At 41.6% G+C, this 15000-nt stretch overlaps 1 protein-coding gene across 7 annotated transcripts in view; it reads left to right on the forward strand.

Moving 5' to 3' along the window:
• Nucleotides 1-15000, forward strand: part of LOC135202104 (uncharacterized) — a 438359-nt gene that overhangs the window by 125139 nt on the left and 298220 nt on the right. Inside the window, exon 2 of one of the 7 annotated variants that reach the window (XM_064231446.1) lies at nucleotides 892-961. The exons of the other annotated variants lie outside the window; for them this stretch is intronic. The gene's annotated coding sequence lies outside the window, so the exon portion shown is untranslated. The remainder of the gene's footprint in view (nucleotides 1-891; nucleotides 962-15000) is intronic. 7 annotated transcript variants of the gene reach the window in all.

Genomic DNA, 15000 nt, shown 5'->3' on the forward strand with positions numbered 1-15000 from the left:
ATTTCGTTTGTATTTATTTTTATAGATGTCTAAATCCGATGGGAATATCGTATATATATTTTATAGATGTCTAAATCTGATGGGAAATTCTATATATATTTTTTATAGATTTCTAAATCAGATGGGAATCTCGTATATTTATATTTTTGTAGATGTCTAAATCTGATGGGAATTTCGTATATATATTTTTATAGATGCCTAAATGAGATGGGTATTTCGTATATATTTTTTATAGATGTCTAAATCAGATGGTAATTTCGTGCATATATATATATATATATATATATATTATAGATGTATATTATATTATAGATGTATATATATATAGTATATATATATATATATATATATATATATATATATAGATATATGATAGCTGTCAGAATCATCTATGTTTAGACGTTTTCCTTTTTGTTTATTCACTGTCTCTATCGACATCTGTTTCCCCAAGATAACATCCCCTCCGATAAATCATATACATTTTTGTACATAGGCAACGAAGCATTGTCTCTTTAATCTTCCTTCTGTTTAGTGCAAAATAAAAATAAAAAAGGTAAAACACATCCTTTGACATCACCTAAATATCAGTATTTTAAAACGACCCATTTCACCCCTCCAGTAACACCCCCAACAATAAAATAAAAACATATCTTCCACTGACAGTGGAATCATTCCATTCACGTAGCTTGCATGAGTTGCAGATGTATATAAATATTCTATATATACTGTAATATATTAGAACTGTATTTGAAGTGACCCACGGGGAAAGTTCAGCTGTGGAAAGTATTCTCTGTCCCCGAGAACGTAAAGAGTTTTGAAGACTTTCAGTAGAGTAGCCTCTTCTCTAATTCCTCCTTCTCTTGTTTCATGTGATTTCTTCTTTGTCATTAGGGCCTTCAGGTATAAGTTGCGCTTCAATGGACAATGCATCGATGACCCCAGTACCAATTGCATTCTTCTGGTACGTAAGATCGTTTTGTACATCCCTCTCTCTCTCTCTCTCTCTCTCTGACTCTCTCTCTGACTCTCTCTCTCTGACTCTCTCTACTGCATTCGTTTTCCTCCCACCTTCAGAATCTCTTCTGATCTTTAAAAAAAAAAAAGCAAAAAGATGGCTAAACTAAAACGCTCTGTATAATAAGTGAACATAACTCGCAAGCTAATCCACTCTCTTGTACATATATTCTAATAATAATAATCCTTCCATAATGAAAAGAAACCATAAATATTGACTAAATCATGCTGCTATGCCCCATTGAAGTTATGCTGTGTACATATTATGACATCAGTATAATTCCCCTTTTTTAGCTTCTAGCTGGGTATTACACCCTTTTAATCTTTTAGTCAGTCTGCTGCGCATGCGTCATCATTGCTTGTACATTTGCTGAGCATTTGTTGCTGTTGCCATAAAGAGAGCATATGTTATTCATATAATATACGAGTGAACCCATGATAGAGTAGAATGTAGTCTTCCCAACCTACCATTTTGCATTCTGCTTCCCATGACTTCTTTTTTGTTTATTGGATGTTTGGGTGGGTTTGGGTGGGGGAGGGGTTGGGGGGATGGGGAGACGTGTCCGGTGCCCCGAATTCTCTGGAGACTCAGGTGGGTCAGAGAGGACGGTGATATTGGGGAAAGAGAGGAGGGGGGGGGGGGGGGCCGGCAAGGTTTGGGCCAGTGGTGTTCAATGTGGCCACTGTCGTAGCAGTACTGGTAACTATAATGGGTCGAAATATTCTATTTGAAATGTAAATATCTCAGAGGATGGCGTCTGGTCCTTGACGTAGGTTATTCTCTCTCTCTCTCTCTCTCTCTTATCTCTCTCTCTCTCTCTCTCGTTTCGAAATATACCAATACTATGTCCATCACAAGAATCGTTCATCGCCATTTTTTCTTTTCCCTTTTCTCTCATTTTTATTATTCTTTTTTTTCCTTTTGTAGTGGGTCAGGGGTTCCTGGCACGGGAAGGAGGAAGTGCTGGTGGGAGGGGATGGGGCGGGGGTAGGAGGAAGAAAGGGGGAGGGGTGAGGTAGGTTTAAGGGACTGGCAAAAAAAAAGCAAGAGTAAGAGAGAGAGTTCCAGGTCCGTTTTCTATGTCTTGGCCGTGAAATGGTTCCTGATATTCCCGATTCCCGGCCTCATTCCAATCTTCTTAGATGCAGTTTTTGGACTACCTTGCGTTTTTCCTTCCTTGTTTTATTTTTCTCTCTCTCTCTATCTCGATTCTTTTCCCAGTTCGTGTTTTTTTTCTTTTTTTTTTTTTAGGGTAGTTTTTGGTTGCTCTATTTTCCTTCGTTTTCTATATATATTGTTTCTATAAATGTTTTTCTGTCTGATAACAATCATCTGTACGTTTAGACTTGTCGTCATCCAGCCCGTGTTCAGCCATCTTCGAAGTTGGACCGTATTTAGTACGCAAAATGAAGGTGCTTTTGCATATGTTGGATCTCTGCAGCGACCCCTAGGCCCCTAGCTGCTACCTCTTTCATTTCTTTTTACTGTACCTCCATTCATATTCGCTTTTTCCATCGGACTTCGAGGTCAGCCTTCCGTTCCACGTTTAAAATCGTGCAGCCACTGTTGGTCCTCAAGCTATATTTTGACTATAGTAGATTCACATCAACCGCAGGGCTGGAAACGCTGTCTCTCTCGAGAGTTCACATAGGCAGGATGCATGTTCCACCTCTCCTCAGGGATACTTTTGAAAGACATAACCCTGAGGAGAGGTGGAACATAGATCCTACCCATGTGAACTCTCTCTCGGAGACTGAGGGTTTCCGGCCCTGTGATTGGCTTATCAACAGCCAATCAGGAGCGTCATAACGGACTGGCCTAGACATCAAATGCACGGTTGATGTGAATCTACTATAGCTCTCCTCACCCTACCCTCGTCTTCACCGTTACAATTTTAACTCTTCCAGTATCTACTTTCCCTCGTTCCCTCCTTATCTCGTCGTTGTTTACATGTCAAACCTTCCAGCTGGTTTAATTGTGAGGGGTCTCTGCTGAACGACGACTTTGTGCAACTTAATTGCCAATTATTCCTTCAGCAGGAATCGCAGGGCCCCCTTTCCTTCCTCTTCTACTTTCTAAACAAGGGATTCGGGATTCGTTCTCTGGAACGGACGATCTCCGCAGATAGATAGGATTCACGCCCCTCCCCCATCCGCCATCCCCCCACGCTCACTTGACTGAGGAGGCAGATCTGTCTGGGGGGATTCTGTTTATTTGGGAAACTGCTTTAATATAATCTATCTTGCAAGTATGATTTAGAGTTGTATATGCTTGCAGCAGAATTAAAGTTTTAATTAGAGTTACGTTTTAGTTTTGATTTTACAATCTGGAACTAATTAAGTAATGCAATTTTCCCTTATTAATTCCTACCTGTCGACACCTACTTTGGTAGTTAGTCAGCTGCGGTGGGAAGAGGATAGCCACCTTGTCCCATACGATTACGTGAGTACCAGAAGGGATATATAGGACATTGGTATGTCTACATACACACACACACACACACACACACACACACACATATATATATATATATATATATATATATATATATACATATATTATATATAAATATATACATATGTGTAACACATAGTTATTTTGGCGTATAACACATTTTATGTATAAAAATAAATAAATGAAATAACTTAAGTATATGTATATATTACTATATTACTAAATTTAAATATTATAGATTATATATTTACGCATTATCATATTATAGTATAATATACACAAATACATACATTAACATACATACATAAGATATACATAACATATATACACATAACAATAACAAACATACATACTATATATACCAATACTATATATTAATAATCTGATAGTATATTATACAAAAGATTAAAAGCAACCAAAACTTGTATCTTCCTTGGTCACTTTACGCCACAGACACTATTCTTTCATTTCCCTCCAGTTCAGACCTGGGCAAGCTAGGGGCATGAGGTTCATCGTGCCTCGGGCATTTCCTCTTCAACAGCAAATATTTTGCAGTGAAACGAATGAAGGTGAAAACCTAAAAAAAAAAAGTGACGTCAGAATGAAACAAACTTAAAAGAGTGGAGAGAGAGAGAGAGAGAGAGAGAGAGAGAGAGAGAGAGAGAGAGAGAGAGAGAGAGAGGTGCACAAGCTACTAATGTTACACAAATTCAATTTGTAACTTTAGTGACTAAAGTTCCCATAAAAGAGGAACCCCAAGTTGTCATAAAAGCGGGGCAAGTAGGCCATTCTCTCTCTCTCTCTCTCTCTCTCTCTCTCTCTCTCTCTCTCTCTCTCTCTCGAATAAAACAAGAAAAACCCTGATCAACTGATCTGAGGTCATGGAAACCCTGATCAGCCTCTCTCTCTCTCTCTCTCTCTCTCTCTTCTCTCTCTCTCTCTCTCTCTCATAAAAAAACCCTGATCAACTGATTTATTGATTTAAAGACAAAGCTGGCGTTACACAAGGAAAGTCATCAGAAGAATACATAGAGAAAGAGGGACAGAAATACGAGGAAAGACGAAAGTTGGATAATTTGGAATAAGGGACGAAAAATAGTGGAAACGAAGATGAAAGAGACGAGAGATAAAAATATGAAAGAAAAGTTCAGAAAGAACAAAGGATTGAAACGAAAAAAGGGAAGGTATAGGAGAAGGGATGAAAGGAAGAAGAAGAGACAAGTGAGACATAGAACAGCAGGAGTGAGAAACCGGAAGAAGAATTAGAAATATGAGGAGATAAAACAAGAAGAGAGAGAGCAACTACGGTCAAACTTATGCCCTTCTCAATCCTTTAACTTATAATGCAAATAAAAAATTTGTTGAGAGCATCAGTTATCAGTACAAATAGCATTTGTTAAAGGACATCAGTTATCAGTGGCTTCATTGCGCATTATCAGTATTATCATTTTGTTTATATCAAAAACAGTAAAATAAGGTATTATTGAAATACCTCTTTCACGAGAACGCTCTGAAGATGATGTTATTTTTCTGCAAGCGCTATAAGTTCGTAAGAGTGATTACGGCATTAAGACTACGTTTATTTAACTATAAAAGAGACTTTTAAAATAACAGTGTATAATATAGTCTTGACCAAACAGTATCAGATATATATATATCACTAATGATCGTAGAGATATTATAATCAAGAGAACTTAATCTTTCGAACACCTGACTACGCTGACCGCAATAATTATACCACCCCAGCAACATTTCTGGCCGAATTCACACTCCCTCTCCCTCTCCCTCTCCCTCTCCCTCTCCCTCTTTCCAAAACCGATGACGACCTAATAACGGAACTACGGCCTCTCTCTCTCTCTCTCTCTCTCTCTCTCTCTCTCTCTCTCTCCATTATCTAACAAAATGTTCATCACATTGCCATTTAGCTTAATTATAAACCTTCCTGTCCTCAAGGGTATGGCGTAGTGTTTATTGTCAGCAGCCCGCCCCCCCCAACCTCTCCTCAACCTCTCTTCCCCCCTCCCCTCCCGGTCCAGAGGGACCTGGAAGAGGGGGGGGGGGGGGGGGGGGTGTGGGCGTTGTGACGTAGCAGGACGGATTCCGTGGGCGGCCTGCCTGACGACGGGTCTGAAGAGGTGGTGGGCGTGAGTAACGAAACGGTGCTGAATAAATATATATACATACATACATATATATATATATATATATATATATATATATATATATATATATATATATATGATAGATAGATAGATAGATAGATACATAAGTTGCCAAATCTTGATAAAGGAAAGGAAAATGTGATGAGAGAGAGAGAAGAGAGAGAGAGTTTATATTTTTTTTGTGTATATGTGTATGTTGAAAGAGAGACAGACATACAGATTGACGGAGGGAAATAGAGATTATATATATTTTTGTGTGCGTGTGTTGCAAGAGAGAGAGAGAGAGAGAGAGAGAGAGAGAGAGAGAGAGAGAGAGAGAGAGGAGACAGAGGAAGGCGAAGAGAGTGAAAACGAAGCTGATAGTCTCAAGCGAGGGCCAAAAGAAGTAGGAATGGCACAACGCGCTCACACGCGCGCGCAAGTACAAACGTACACACGCACTTTTTTTTTTAAACACATACTAATACATACGTACATACATACGCTAAAGCGCATTTGCCCGCGCCGACTCGCGGAAGTGAATGCTTGAAAAAATACTTTACGCATATTGTCTCATACACTCGCGCAAGCACGCAAAGTGAGAGAGAGAGAGAGAGAGAGAGAGTTTGTTTCTTGGTGTATATATGAGTGTTTTGAGAGAGAGAGAGAGGGGTTATGTTTTCTGTGTGTATACCTGTGTAGTATATGTTGACAGATATAGAGAGAGAGAGAGAGATGTGGGGGGGGGGGGGGGGGAGAGAAAAGGGGAACAGCAGGTGACGAGGAGGACGAGGAGGAGACGAAGGCAGGCAAGAGAGAGAGAGAGAGAGAGAGAGAGAGAGGGCCTCTCTCTCTGCCGCCGATGTTTAAAGCAGATATAATCAGCCAAGATGGCCTTTATTGGCAGTGGCACACCTGTGTGGCGTTTTCCGACGATGATGGGGGCCGATGTAGGGGGAAAGGCTGGTGAGAGAGAGAGAGAGAGAGAGAGAGACGAGGCAGGCAGGTGGTGGTGAGGTGGGGTGGAGGTGGTGGTGGTGGTGGTGGTCTGGTCGATGCCGCTGCTGTTGGTCGAGAGCAGAGCAGGAGAGGAAGAGGAGGAGGTCTTTCGGGTGGTTTTCGCTGGGGCGTGGCGAGAGAGAGAGAGAGAGAGAGAGAGAGAGAGAGAGAGAGAGAGAGAGAGGATATCCCCTTCGTGATGAGGCCACCGCCGCCGCCGCTGCCGCTGCCGCCACGCTGTTCGTAGATGCTCGGTACTATATACTCTCGACGAGGGGCTTTCTTGGGCTCTCATCGGCAGGGTATCCACCTGGTTGGTGCATTGGGACCTCTCGAAGGGTATCTTCGTCATTCTTCAGCAGGGTATCCACCTGGTTGGTGCATTGGGACCTCTCGAAGGGTATCTTCGTCATTCTTCAGCAGGGTATCCACCTGGTTGGTGCATTGGGACCTCTCGAAGGGTATCTTCGTCATTCTTCAGCAGGGTATCCACCTGGTTGGTGCATTGGGACCTCTCGAAGGGTATCTTCGTCATTCTTCAGCAGGTATCCACCTGGTTGGTGCACTGGGACCCTCTCGAAGGGTATCTTCGTCATTCTTCGGCAGGGTATCCACCTGGTTGGTGCATTAGGACCTCTCGAAGGGTATCTTCGTCATTCTTCGGCAGGGTATCCACCTGGTTGGTGCACTGGGACCTCTCGAAGGGTATCTTCGTCATTCTTCGGCAGGGTATCCACCTGGTTGGTGCATTGGGACCTCTCGAAGGGTATCTTCGTCATTCTTCAGCAGGGTATCCACCTGGTTGGTGCACTGGGACCTCTCGAAGGGTATCTTCGTCATTCTTCGGCAGGGTATCCACCTGGTTGGTGCATTAGGACCTCTCGAAGGGTATCTTCGTCATTCTTCGGCAGGGTATCCACCTGGTTGGTGCATTGGGACCTCTCGAAGGGTATCTTCGTCATTCTTCAGCAGGGTATCCACCTGGTTGGTGCATTAGGACCTCTCGAAGGGTATCTTCGTCATTCTTCAGCAGGGTATCCACCTGGTTGGTGCATTGGGACCTCTCGAAGGGTATCTTCGTCATTCTTCAGCAGGGTATCCACCTAGTTGGTGCATTGGGACTTCTCGAAGGGTATCTTCGTCATTCTTCAGCAGGGTATCCACCTGGTTGGTGCATTGGGACCTCTCGAAGGGTATCTTCGTCATTCTTCGGCAGGGTATCCACCTGGTGGGTTCCTTCGGACCTCCCGAAAGTTTCCTTGGTCCTTCTTCTGTATGGCATCCACCTGGTGGCTACTGTAGGACCTCTTGGGGGTTCCCTTGGACCTTCTTCAGTAGGGCATCCACCCAGTGGATTCCTCGGGACCTCTCGAGGGATTCCTTGGGTCTCCTACAGCAGAGGTAGGGTGCCTTGGGTCCTCTGGACAGTTTCCTTATGCCTTTTTCAGTGGAGCATCTTCCCAGTGGGTTCCTTGGAACCTTTCTAGGGTTACATGGGCCTTCTTCAGTAGGGCATCCACCCAGTGGATTCCTTGGAACCTTTCTAGGGTTTCCGTGGTCCTTGAGCAGGGCATCCACCCGGCGGTTGCTTCAGGACCTCTCGAGGTTATACTATGGCCTCCGTCAGTTGGGCATCTACTTGGTGGGTGCCTTGGGATCTCTCGAGGGTTTTCCTGGGCCCCTCTTCGGTAGGGCATCCACCCGGTGGCTGCCTTGGCACCTCGAATCCCTGGTGGATTGCTCAAGCTTTAGTTCGGGCACTTCGACTCTTGTTAGGATTTCATCTGTGGTATAATTACCACAGTGCCCTATTTACCCTCTCAATTTCTTGACACTCCTTGGATAACCTTTGTCATTACAAAGCCTTACTACATCCAAATGCAGGAATACGAATCCGTTTTGATGGTCGGGTGAGTAACGTGACCTCATTTTGATGTCCAGGACGCCAGTTCGAATCGTGCTACGGACGTCAGAATTAATAAATGTTAGTGCATTTGGATGTAAGGCTTCGTAGTGACAGATAGGAGTGTCCAATATATATATATATATATAATATATATATATATTATATATATAGATATAACGTATATATATATATGTATCATCTCTCTCTCTCTCTCTCTCTCTCTCTCATCTCTCTCTCTCTCTCTCTCTCCTAATCACCTACCAGTATATTTTCCACTTGCTGTTACTCGACTGCATCAGGCTAGTAAGGGTAGCAACCTCATCCCATAAGAAACTGGGTGACTAAAACCGTCAAGGGTAAAAACGACATGTTTTTATGAGCCGTCTGTGTAGGTGTACATAGCGAGGTATATGCTGTGTAGCCTAAGCCTGTGCACTGTCATGATATTAGTCAGAATAGCGACGGTGCTAATAAATAACATTGGGGAACCTCGCAGACTTAGTTAAAAAAAAATACAATAAATTGGTAAAACCAAAAAAGATAAAATGATTCAGTATTAGTTAGTAGCCTTGGAAAACCTCACAGACATTATTATAAATAATAATAAAAAAAAAAAAATTAAGACCAATAAAATAAAATGATTTAGTGCTAGTAAATAACCCTGGGGAACTTCACTTTCATTTATTAAAAATAAAAACAGTAAAACGATTTAATGCCAGTTAGTAGCCTTGGGAACATCAATAAAAAAAATAACAGTATAACCGAAGGAAATTATATGATTCAGGGCGCGAGAAGGGGAGGGGCTGGGTAGGGGGGAAAGCCAGTTTCTCTCCATACCCCCTAGAAGGGATAAAACACCCCCATTGTCCACTGACACCCCTGTAGATGTCCTTGTTTTTCCAAAAGGGAAACATTATCGCCTCGATATGCGGGAGTTCAGATAACATTAAGGTCATGTCGTATATAGTATATCCGTATTTGGGTCAGTTTAGAGCCGCGCTGAAGTTTCTCGGAGAAGCAGGTCGTTTTTCATATCTCTCTCTCTCTCTCTCTCTCTCTCTCTCTCTCTCTCTCTCTCTCTCTCTCTCCCGTCCTGCATTTTCCTCCGCAAACATTCAGCGTTTTCTTGTGTATTTTTTTCTCTCTCGTTTCCACATCTTTATTTTTATTACTTTCTCTCTCTCTCTCTCTCTCTCTCTCTCTCTCTCTCTCTCTCATTTATTGGTCATTTATTTCTATTTGCTTCTATGCATCGTTTTCTCATCATATTTCTTGCTGTTCTTAAAACTTTCACTTTGGGCGTTACCCATGTTTGTACTCGCCTGTCTGTCTGTCTCTGTCTATTTTTATTTCTTCTTTTTGCGTCTGTACTATCCTTCCCTCTCGTCTCCTTTCTAATGGAGAAAGCGCTCTTTCCTCCCACTCTCCCCCGTCGACTTAGCACTTTCTACTATACGCACTTTCTTCTCCACACCCTGATTTAGCTCTGTTTATGGGGACACGCTTTCCCTTCTGAGTCAAGTGGCGATCTTTTCTGTCTGTCTGTCTGTCTGTCTCCTCTTGACGGATTTGTACATATATATATATATATTTTTTCTGGGATAATATCTCTTCAGTATTTTTTTTTAGAGAGTTGCTATTTTTCAGTTATATATATTTGAGAAATTATCAGCAATTTTTTTTTCTTTTTTACCCACTTTGGGTCACTTAACTTTCGCTCATAAACTTTCACCCACATCCAGACTTTTACTTCGATTCGCTTTCTCGAGTAGTTTGGTTTGAGCCTTTTTTTTTTTTTTTCCATTTTCTATTTCCATTTGTCTTTGAAATATTCGTCGACTCCTGAAGTTTAAAAACTTCTGTATGTCTGAATCTCTCTTCTTTGCCAAATGGGACTAACCCCCCCCCCTCCTCCTCCTCCTCCTCCTCCTCCTCCTCCAGGCCATGTTTCATTTTTTTTTTTTTATATCCGATCCACTTCCGCCGTTTTTAGTCTCTCTCTCAACTCTCTCTCCTCTCTCTCTCTCTCTCTCTCTCTCTCTCTCCCCTTTTCTGTGCGTAAATGGTGTTGTGATATAAGAGGGCACTTTTGCGCCCTTATTCATATTTGCTCTCTCTCTCTCTCTCTCTCTCTCTCTCTCTCTGCGTCTTTCTCTCTCCGTCTGTCTCCCTCTGTTTCTTCTCCCACTTATCTCTTTCTCTCTGTTGGTCTTTTTGTCTTTCACTGTGTATCGTCCTCTCTCTCTCTCTCTCTCTCTCTCTCTCTCTCTCTCTCTCTCTCTTGGTCTTTTTGTCTTACACTGTGTATCGTCCTCTCTCTCTCTCTCTCTCTCTCTCTCGGTCTTTTTGTCTTTCACTGTGTATCGTCCTTTCTCTCGCTTCCCCACTCATCTCTGTCTCTCTCACTCTCTCTTTCTGTCTGCCAGCTATTTGCTTGTGCCCTCGTCAGCCCTCGTCCTCTCCACCTCCCCTCTCCCTCCCCTCGTCTCGCATTGTTGCTCCTTCCCCTCTACAGAAGGGAAGACGTAAACCGAAAGCAGAAGGGTCTCTCTCTCTCTCTCAATCGTCCAACTTTCTCTCTCTCTCTCCCTCTCTCTCTCTCTCTCTCTCTCTCTCAATCTTCCCTTTCCTGTCCATCTTTTCCCCTCTTAATGGCTGAGGTCCTTGGTGTAGTCTTTCTGTGGTCCTTTCGTCTTCGTCTCTCTCTCTCTCTCTCTCTCTCTCTCTCTCTCTGTATATTTGTGTTCGTTTGCTTTCTGTTCTTTCATACTTTATTTACGCATTTTTTTTTATTGTGCTTCTAGTACATACGTTCGAGTGATAAGTTTAATTCAAGTTCATTTTTATGATATAGATTCAGAAAATTTTTTTCCAACCAAGACGATTCTTAACACATTCATCGAAAGTAAAGATATATGAATATATATATATATATATATATAATCTATATATATATATATATATATATATATACATACCATTATATATATATTCATGTATATATATACATATATAAATATTCTCGATGGATGTACTCAAAATCGTCTTGGTTGGAAGATAATTTTCTTAATCTATATCTAAATATAAACTTATCACTCGGATGTATGTAGAAACGCAATACAAAAATGCGTAAATAAAGTATGAAAGAACAGAGAGAGAGAGAGAGAGAGAGAGAGAGAGGAGAGAGAGAGAGAGAGAGAGAGAGAGAGAGATTATTCACCACCATAAGCAAATTACCAACGTCAGGGACCCTTAATCATCGCAACGTCATATAACAATCCAGACCTGTCAATCAATATTTCTCTCTCTCTCTTTTTCCCATATTGTCCTCTGCCTTCTGATGTTCCCTAAGATGTCCAAAACTAGTTATCTACAACAACAACAACAACAACAGTAACAAGATCAAGATGTAAAATGCCTAGAATACCAGAAGTCCTTTCATTCATTCCCAACAGTCGAGTAGACCCAAGTCCTCGACTTCAGAGCCAATTCAAAGCGACGCGCCCCCTGCCCCGAGGGTGGGTGGAACCTGTTAAGTAGGAGGAGGAGGAGGTGGAGGAGGACCTCACCCTCCAGGGGTCCTCGGATGTCACCTCATGAGTGCAGAAGACCTTCAGGGTTCCAGGGATACTTTCGTCAAGCCCCTGTGTAAAACGAACCTATTATGATTATCATTATATGCTTTAGTGCCCTCCTCCTCCTCCTCCTCCTCCTCCTCCTCTCAAGATGAAGAAAATGAAGTCATAAATAAAATTAGATAATTAATACGGATGTCGAATTGTCCACTCAAAATTTTTTTTGAAAAAATGGATGGGAATTTTTACAATTGTATATCATCCTATGTTCATTACTGTGTGATCCCTCCCATCCACACTTCCCCACTCCCCCTCCCCAACTCCCCAACTCACCCCCATCATCTACCTACTCCAAACCCCTCCCCCCTCCACTGTCGAGAAATAAAGACGGGGTCGTTTTATATACTTAACATATCTCACACGATTCCACAAATAGGGTGAATGATTTTTTTGCATTTTTCCAGACTCGTTCATTTTATTTTATTTATATAATGTGTACGATCGTATATACGAGTGTATATAATTTATATAATGTGTACGACGTATATACGAGTATAATATATAATGTGTGTGTGTGTGTGTGTCTCAGCATTACCTGGTCGAAGCCTTCACGCATTTAATTGTATTATTATGATCTTCTCCCTTCAGTCGTGTGGAGGACAGATTATTCTTCATAATATTATTTTTCTCAATTATTTTTCTCTCTACGTCAACGCCAAAGAAACGTTTCACTACAGTCAGCTGACGATCAGCTCTCTAATCAGGAGGTCACGGGAGTTTCAATGAGAGAGAGAGAGAGAGAGAGAGAGAGAGAGAGAGAGAGAGAGAGAGAGAGAATGTAACGAAGACTCAGGTTAAAGGTAAAATTTAGAAGAAGAAGAAGAGGGTCAACAATCATCCATAAATAAGCTGGGAAATATTGACGCGAGGTGTCAAAATTCCTGTGATAGATTAGAGGCTGCCGAGGAAGATAAATATTTGCACCTCTTAATAGAATAAGAACGCACGAGTTGCAATCCTTCGGGAGAAGAAGAAGAAGAAGAAGAAGAAGAAGAAGAAGAAGAAGAAGAAGCAACAGCTGCTTTTTGAAAGTTCGGCTCCCGAAAGGTTCTATGACCAAAAGGTTTGATTCCATGGAATTCCACACCCAAAATTCACCAAGCTATTGACTTTGAAATTCCCTCAAAAATCGTGAAGCCATAAAGCGTGCTTTCCTTCCATTTTTATTTGTAATTTTTTTTATTTGTAGTTTGCTAGTGTTTAATAATCCTTCTACCAAATTATGCGCCTTTCTTTTATAGGATTGGAGGGGAGGGTGGAATTAGATGAAGATATAATATAATATATATATATATATATATATATATATATATATATATATATATATATATATATATGAAAACGAATGAAAAATTAATATGATTAGTTAAAAAAAGAGATCGTGTAAAATATTGGCAACGACAAGAATAGTAAGACAAAGCGAAACACCATGGAGAATATAATCAGGAGAGAGAGAGAGAGAGAGAGAGAGAGAGAGAGCGGGTGGCGATTCTGAAGTCATCATTACCAGACTTCATTTGTTTTGATGACGAAGTCCTCTTCGCGACGTCAACAGGATCGAGACTTCCGGAATGAAAGTCTGAATGAAAGTCATTGGGAGACGTCCGAAATGAAAGTCGTTTGTCAGAGAACCTATGGAATGAACGTCGTTGGGAGACATGTGCATTTTCTAGAGATCCCAAGGAATGAAAGTCATTTGGAGACGTTGTGCATTTTATAGAGATTCCATGGAATGAAAGTCTTTTTTAGACGTGCATGTTTACAGAGATCCCACAAAATGAAAGTCATTTGGAGACGTTGTACATTTTACAGATCCCACAAAGTGAAAGTCATTTGGAGAAGATGTGTATTTGGCAGAGATCTCACAAAATGAAAGTCATTTGGAGACGTTGTACGTTTTACAGAGATCCCACGAAATGAAAGTCTTTTGGATACTGATCTGCATTTGGCAGAGATCCTGTGGAATGAAAGCCATTTGTAGACGTTGTTCATTTTACGGCAATCCCATAGAATGAAAGTCGTTTGGTGATGTATATTTTACAGAGCTCCTATGGAATGAGAGTTATTTGTAGACGTCGTATATTCGCCAGAGATCCTAAGGAATGAAAGTCATTCGAGACGTCGTATATTCGCCAGAGATCCAACAAAATAAATTAGCAGCGTGTATTCCCCAGGGAACCTCATATACGTCCTTGGTCACGCCCCACCTGCAAGTTCCACAATCCTACAGAAACACCCCCCCCCCCTCCCGGTAAGATCTGGAAGCCAAACACTGGAATAACTAGAGGCCTGGAAATGGAGCATAAGTGATTCCGTGTTGTCTGATCGCTTTAGAGGCAACAGAAAAGATCAAAGAATATGTATAAAAAAAAAACTCCGTTGTGAGAGTGTCCTCTAAAAGAAAAATAATAATAATAAAAATAAATATAAAATAAAAAAACCTGGAAAGGGGAGAGAGAGAGCAACACACACACAAGCTTTGAAGTCATATTTATTATACTGGCGCAGTGACGGCGGCACCGCCACCAGCAGCAGCAGCATACCTTCGCCAGAATTGAATCCAAATATCTCCTGGATCAAAGCCGAGGGTTTGTGCTTTTATGGCACCCGACCAGACCGGACCATTTCCTGGACCAGCACTAGCTAGCTATAAGCTAGCTGCTAGTCACCTTCCAGTCCTTCCTATCTAGGTAGCAGCTACCTGGCTGGTTGTTCCAGGAGGGAGACCAGCGGACTGGAAATAAAAAGTCTCTTTCCAGTTGCTTTCGGACGCTACAAGATGCAGTAGCACGGGGAAGTAAAATTGTCCAAAGGGCGATGCCACTGAACAAATTTAGGGCGTCTGCGAAT

The sequence above is a fragment of the Macrobrachium nipponense genome, chromosome 11, assembly GCF_015104395.2.
Source record: "Macrobrachium nipponense isolate FS-2020 chromosome 11, ASM1510439v2, whole genome shotgun sequence".
NCBI classification, from domain to species: domain Eukaryota; kingdom Metazoa; phylum Arthropoda; class Malacostraca; order Decapoda; family Palaemonidae; genus Macrobrachium; species Macrobrachium nipponense.